Source organism: Eulemur rufifrons, chromosome 28 (assembly GCF_041146395.1).
Source record: "Eulemur rufifrons isolate Redbay chromosome 28, OSU_ERuf_1, whole genome shotgun sequence".
NCBI lineage: Eukaryota > Metazoa > Chordata > Mammalia > Primates > Lemuridae > Eulemur > Eulemur rufifrons.
Window position 1 is genome coordinate 37,672,002 of NC_091010.1, and position 7,974 is coordinate 37,679,975.

Here is a 7,974-nt window from a genome sequence, read left to right on the forward strand (position 1 = left end):
CATTATGCCTTATTCCCAAATCTGTCAAAAATGTAAAAAAATTCTGTTACATAGACTGTTATGGCTCTTTAAAAGAAAAGCGTGATGAGTTAGTGCTGCTGGATTCAAAACATCTAAGCTTTATGAAAGCACTATTAGAAATTATCTTTTGAGTTGCTATGTATTTGATATATAAGAATACAAAATGTTGACTGGATACAATGTCTAGCTCCATTCTAAGCAAGACTAGTTTGTCTAATGTTGCATTTTATATTTCAGCTATACAATTAAGAGGGAATTAATGAATGTCTCCAAATTTTGATCTTTTGATGTATTGATGTATTTATTCTGATAAAAATTGTATTGAAATATTAAAACAGCAACACATCATGTTTTAATTTTATTTTTAAATTAACAGACAGTAAAATGGACTCTGTGTGTGTATATAGTTCTATGACTTTTAATACAAGAATAGTTTCATATAAACACCACCACAGTCAGAATACAGAACAGTTCTATTACTCCAAAAAACTCCCTTGTGTTACCTTTTTGCAGTTGTTTCCACTCCCTCCATTCTAACGTCTGGCAACCACTGATCTGTTTTCTGTCACTATGATTTTGTTTTTTTTGAGACCATCACACAAATGACATTATACAGTATTTTAAGCTTTTGAGATGGGCTTGTTTTACTAGCATAATGCCTTTGACACTTATCCAAGATGTTGCATGTCAATAGTTCATACCTCATTGTATAGATATCTCACAATTATCCATTCACTCATTGAATGGTTGGTTCCATTTTTGAGTAATTATGAATAGAGCTGCTATAAACATTTGAGTATAGGTTTATGTGTGAACAGAAGTTTTTATTTCCTTAGGGTAAGTACTCAGGAGCGGAATTGCTAGGTCATATGATAAGGGTATTTTTAGCTTTATAAGAAACTGCCAAACTGCTTTCTAAAGTGGCTGTATCATTTTGCATTTCCACAAGAATATATGTGCATTCCATTTGTTCTTCATCCTCACCAGCTCTTAGTATTACTAGTATTTTTTATTCTAGTTATTCTCATAGGTATCTCATTGTTTTAATTACTTCCCTAATGACTAATGATATCAACATCATTTCATGAGCCTTTCATGAGCTTATTTGCCATCCATTTATCTACTCTGGTAAAATGTCTACTCAAATCTTTTGCCCATTTTGTTTGTTTGTTTTTTTTTGAGACAGGGTCTTGCTCTGTTGCCTAGGCTGGAGTGCAGTTGTATCATGAAAGCTCACTGCAACCTCAAACTCCTGAGCTCAAGCAATCCTCCTGCCTCAGCCTCCCGAGTAGCTGTAGCTGGGACTACAGGCATGTGCCACCACACCCAGCTAATTTTTCCTTTTTTTTTTTTTTTTTAGAGATGGGGTCCTGTTATGTTGCTCAGGCTAGTCTCAAGCGATCCGCCCGTCTTGGCCTCCCAACGTGCTAGGATTACACTCATGAGCCACAGCACCTGGCCTTGCCCATTTTTAAATGGGGTTGTTTTCTTACTGTTGAGTTTAGGAATTCTTTATATAGTTTAAATACAAGGTCTTTGTCAGATTATGTGATTTGAGAATATTTTCTTCTATTCTAGATATAAGGCCTTTGTCAGATATGAGATTTGCAAGTATTTTTTCTAGTCTGTAACTTGCCTTTTTATTCTGTTACCAGTATCTTTTGTAAAGTTTTAAATGTTGATGAAGTCCAATTTATCATTTTTTTTCTTCTTGTGTTGTGTTAGAACTCTTTGCCTAACCCCAGGTCATGAAGATTTTCTCTAAAAGTGTCTTCTAAAAGTTGTAGAGTTTTAGATTTTACATTTAGATCCATGATATATTTTGAGTTAATTTTTGTATAAGGTGTGAGGTTAAGGTTGAAGTTCAATTTTTAGCATATGAATGTCCAATTAGTTTAATACCATTTGTTGAAAAGATTTTATTTTGGACCTTTGTCAAAAATTAGTTGGCCATGTTTGTTTGGGTCTGTTTCTGGGCTGCTTCTTCTGTTCCACTGATCTACGTGGCTGTCCCTTCACCAGTACCACACAGTTTTAATTAATCTAGCTTTATAGTATAGCTTAAAATCAGGTAGTTTGATTCTTCAACATTATTCTTCTTTTTAAAACTTATTTTGACTTTTCTAGTTCTTTCAAATTCTTGCATTAATTTTAGAATGAGCTTGGCTATATTTACAAAAATTCTGTTGGGATAGTTAATGAAATTGAGTTAAAATATTGATGAATTTGGGGAATTGAGTCTTTCAGTTCTGAACACGGTAAGTCCCTCAAAGAAACTCCCCAAAATTAGACTGGTAGCTTTAGAGTTCCAAATAGTTTTGTATTGTTTGGTTGAATATATTTTTGATATGTCTTTTTATAATTAATTCATTGCTTGATTGTTTGGTCTCTAGGTCCCTTGACTAAATTTGCTTCAAGTTTCTCTAAATAATCTCAAGGCTAACTGACGTAGGTCCTGTTTGGGCCAATTCTTTTTAATTTTTTGTGTCTCTCAGAAGCTTTCTTCAAAGAAAACATATGGCTAGAAGCCCAAAGACCATTTCTTTCACATACAGCCTGTTAACGTAAGAATCAAGGGTAGTATTGAATACATGTAATTGAGTAGAAGGAAGATAAAGGCGTTTGCTTGTCTTCTGCAGATAATAGTTTTAAATGCATTCATATCTGATATTAAGAAAACACGAGTAATTCTTGACCATCAAAAAAGGACAAATCCTCATAATTGGAGTGGAACTGGACTAGAACTAGGCTACTGTCTGAAGTGGGACGAAGACTTTAGAATAGATCAGTGAGCTTCGGTACCTAAGGCAATTTCATGTTATGCTCTATTGCTCTCCACCAGATGGACTTCTTTCTTTTCTTTTTTTTCCTCACAGTAATCTTTCCATCTCATCCATTCCCTTTTGCTCTTCCTCACAGTTCTTACCTCTATGAACTTGGCTTAATCCATAGGGTGGGATTTAAAGAAGCTGCTGATCCTTGAGGGGCGTACCTTTCTTTTATCCCTCTGCCTCCCCCATCTTTTCCTCACGTGCTGCATTCCTCTTCCTGTTCTGCCTCTCCGTACTGTTGTTCCCACAGCCACGTTTTTACTCTGCCACTCTGGCCAGAAGACACAAATGAACTGTTTGGCTCAGTTGGGGAAAAAAAGGTTATTACTGATCCTGGTCCTAGAATAAGAACACTCTAGTTTTTCTCTCCCACTCTAGAGTTTTACTAAAGCGTTACATTGTTCCAGAGTTAATCAGGATAATCTGTGAAATTAAACCTCAATTGTGATTTGGCCACTTCCATTTTACAGAAAATTAAAAGAGAAATACTAGAAAATAATAATTGATAATTTCATCAGAACTTGTTTGAAAGAAAAAAACCCTCTTAAATAAAATTAGGAGTCCACATTCAGGGGAATTTTTGTTATTTCTATGTACTGCAACTGAGGAAGAAGGTACATTACTGTATTTAGTTTGTAATTTAAAAAGTCTCACAGCGTTTTTCTCCCCCTTCAGGGGACAGAATATTAACTAAACATGACACTTTCTCTGTTGATAGTCCCTTTGGGAAACAAAAGATGGAAATAGTGTTTAAGGTCTTTCCAGATAATGTCCCATACCAAAATGTAGAAAGAAAAGATTATATAACATGACATGATAATGTAAAGTAACATATGGACGATGTTATCTTAGGACTATATAATATCTAGCTGATAAATGTATTTGTATGTTTGTTTATATTTGAACAAGTGTGTAGTCTTTTGGTCACTGAGTTTCTAAATACTTAACTAAGCATCTCTCTGCTGCATAAGAAACTACTAGGCATTGTACAAATGTACAAAGGTTTGGACAATAATTTTTTTAACCTCCAAGAAACTTCAGTGGAAGTAGGAGCAGCTTCACTGAAGCGAAAAGTAAGATACAGTTAGGAGCTGTCAGGCCTTATATTAGAGGGTCTATATGAAGTTTTGATTCTAAGTGTTACTGTACCTTCTGACAACTGTGAATGAGGCTGGTTCTTGCAGGGCCTGTGCTGGTTTGCTCTTTGCACGGTTCAGCTGGGACTAGCATCCTTCTAGCTTATAAGAGACATTCTCTGGGAAGCTAGGCTCTTGGGGAGGTGACATCTTCTGAACCTCGTCCCCACAGAGAACTTTAAATGGATGGGGGAAAAAAAGATTGTGTGTATTCTTGCTCATGTCATAATGCTGGACATGTGACTTCAGAGAAGCATGTGACAGGTCAGTGTGATGGGGCTGTTCTCACAATACCAAGCCTTGACCATAAATAGAGTGACTCAGAGGCAAATGCAGTTTATTTATACTCTTAATTGAAACATTGGTATGACATAAGATTATATTAATAAAAGATATAAAACTATTTCAACAGTACTGTTTTATTGGGGCATCTTAAAGAACTGGAGGAATCCTTATTTTCTTATCTCCTATCTTATACTTGTTGATAGTTATTCATGATTCATTCAGCATTTACTGCAAGCTTATCATATGTCAAACAATATGCCAGGTGTTAGAGTTGGCAGCAATTATCAGAGTACAAGAGAGTAAGACATAGTACCTGTACTCAATAATAATAACAGCTAATAGCTAAGACTTACATAGTGCTTACTATATGCCAGGCTTGTTCTAAGTGATGATTATATCACACATACATGTAAAATCTCTATCAACCCTATGAGTTGGCTACTGTAAAAGAAAGTAAAAATCTTAGGACCCCCATCCCCAACCTCCTTATGTAAAAGGAAAGGTCAAGCCTGAAGGCTGAGTTGTGCAACACCCTCTTCCAAATGAATAGCTCTTACTAACATTATGCATTAGGCAGATTCCCACAAAAAGATAAAAGGCCTCAGGCATCTACAAGGACTGTCCCCCCACAGATCGTTCATGAGGAAATTCTTTGCTGGCCTCCCATAAATGAGGACATGCCAATTGTATTCTAAGTCTAGCACCTAAAGTCCATTTGATTCCACACTGATAAATGTTGATTACAAGCTTATCTTCCCAGATCCAGAAGAGAGACAAGAGGAGATCAATCATTCCTTTACCTACCCAGAGATGTCTGCATAATTGATTGTCCTTTACTCCCTTTTTCTCTTCAAACATTCACCTTATCTTAAATAAAATGTAGATTTCCTGGGCACTAACTAAGGTCTCACAAGAATATAACCATTCATCTTAGGCCCCTTTACCTACATGCTGTCTCCCCTTAAGGAAATATGTAAATGTTAAACCTCCTGAAAGCCTCTTTGGAACTAAATCCCATATGTGTTTACTGTTCACATTTTTCCTGGGCATGCCCTAAAGCTGGCTTAATAAACCATGATTGGTTGAGATCCTTGCCTCAGTCACTCATTTCAGTTGTCACTATTATTATCCCCATCTTACAGATGAGGACACTAGGTACAGAGAGATTAAGTAACTTGCCAAAGATCTTAATTTGAAAGCAAACAATCTGGCTCTAGAAACTGTAGTTTTAACCTCCATGCTAAATAGCCTCCCAAAGGAATTTATGATCCGAGTACACTTAGTAAGTACCTCCCGTTTCAGCATAAGACAGTGGGGAATGGTGGATAGGGAAGCAAAATGTGACTCAGGTTGTGTTTCCTGTAAACCCAACACCAAGAATATTTGACTCAATAAATGCTGCAGTCTGCCCCAAAGAGAAGAATGGAGTCATAGGGAAGTATTAAACACAACAAGAAGGTGGAAATATTTATCAACAGATGGCAATCCAGTTTAATTTTATGTCCAGGGCCACAACCGTTATTCTACTGCACCCTCCTTTCACATATACATTACGAAGTTTAATGAATACAATGAATCCAATAACATTTCTTTTCTCCCTCCTCTGGTAGAGGTGCTTTCATGAAGGCTGCCTTCACTCTTGAGGTGTAGACCTGTCTAGGCATGTCTGGTGAAATGTTGGAATGGGTCTGCTGGGAGAGTACTCACACTGGGAACCTTAGAGAGAAAACTCCTCCTGAAGGTGGATGATTGCAGAAATTATAATAAAGCCTCAGCTGCTATATTATAGGAGAGGGATGATTTTAGTACTCTTGGTAGAGAAGCAGTATAGGATCAAGTTGTAAGAAATACATGAGAGCCATTTAAGTAGATCGTGCTTATAGGTCATTTAGTAGTAGTGTGCTATCAGTAAATATTCATTCTTACTTGTATGACAATGCTTACCCCATCCTGTCCTTATAGATACATGCTCGCAGAGACCTAAAAGAGAAAGTACAAACATGCTACAGAGGACTAGAGGGCTTCGTAACACCACACATACCCTTTAATGACTCTATACATTTTTAAATGTTACTAACAAATGTTAGCAATAATAAATATTGGTAGTTATTATTGTCTTTATTACATCACCATTTTACATAATTACTAATTTTTTAATGTGGTCAGTGAAAAAATAGTACTTAATTTTGAAAATATTTAAATGTTTAAGCAGATTTCTCTAAATAGAAAGAAGGAGTGAAATTCACATGAATAGGCAAAGAATTGTTATTACTGGGCATTATGGATTTTGCTTTCCTACAGAAATGAACATCTGAACTGATTTTATTATTACAGAATCAATTTGCTAAGAGTCATTATTTGTTTATCTCAGCATTGTATATTTTCTAGATCACTAATATTTTCTCTATCTGTTAATGGAAAAAACCCAAACACTATAAAATAATTTAAAGAGTTTTGTTATGAGCTGAATATGTGTGACCATGTGGCCCAGGGCGCCAGCCATACCCCAGAAGCCTTGAGTAAGTGTTCCCAAGATGGTTGGTTACAGTTTGGTTTCATACATTTTAGGGAGATAGGAATTGTAGGTAAAATCATAAATCAATACATGGAAGGTATACATTGGTTTGGCCTGAAAAGGAGGAACATCTTGAAGCAGGGCCTTAGGGGTTACAGATGGATTCAGAGAGTCTTTGAATTGTAATTTTTTAAAGAAATAAGGCTTTGTCTAAAGGCTTTGTCTAAAGGCTTTGAATGTTTTAAGTTAAGATAAGGAAGTCTGTTAATCAGAGACAAGCCTCAAAGACTCAAGTGATCTGTTAAGCAATTTGATGGTCTGCAGGTGTGATTTAACTTTTGCCTTGCATAGCCTTAGAATAGATCTTGTTAATAATTTAGCATCTTATTGTCACAAAGAGTCTCTTTTTTCAGTCTTATGATCTCTGTTGTAACATTAATGCTGGTCCATTGTGTCTGAACTCCAAAAGGGATAGGGCATAATGAGGTGTCTGAGCTCCCTTCCCTTCATGGCTGGAAACTCAGTTTTAAGGTTTTTCTGGGGACCGTTTGGCCAAGAGGGGTTCATTCAGTCAGCAAGGGGTTAGAATTTTATTTTTAGTTTACACATCCTTCCTATATAAGTAAATAAATACCTTACTTCCTCTTTCCAGGCAAGTAGAGATTCTAAATACAGTCATATGTCACTTAACAGGGATATATTTTGAGAAATTTGTCATTAGGTGATTTCATCATTGTGCAAACATCATAGAGTGTACTTACACAAACCTAGATGGTATAGCCTGCTACACACTAGGCCATATGATATGTAGCCTATTCTCCTGGGCTACAAACTGGTGCAGCATGTTACTGTACTGAATACTATAGGCAATTGTAGCACAATGGTAAGTATTTCTTCATCTAAATGTGTTATAGAAAAGGTACACTCAAAAATACAGTATTATAATCGTATTGGACCACCATTGTATGTGCAGTCTATCATTGACCGAAATGTTGTTATGCCACACATGACTGTAGATGATGAGGAAATCCTTTCCTCCTAATTGGTCCTTTGACCCTTTTAATCTCCCCTCCACTTCCAGCAGGAGTAGTCTTTAAAATAGCTCAGATGATTATGGAGCCTTCATGACTATAACTGGGATATGATCATGTTACACACCCACTCAAAGTTCTCTGCTTCAGGGTCA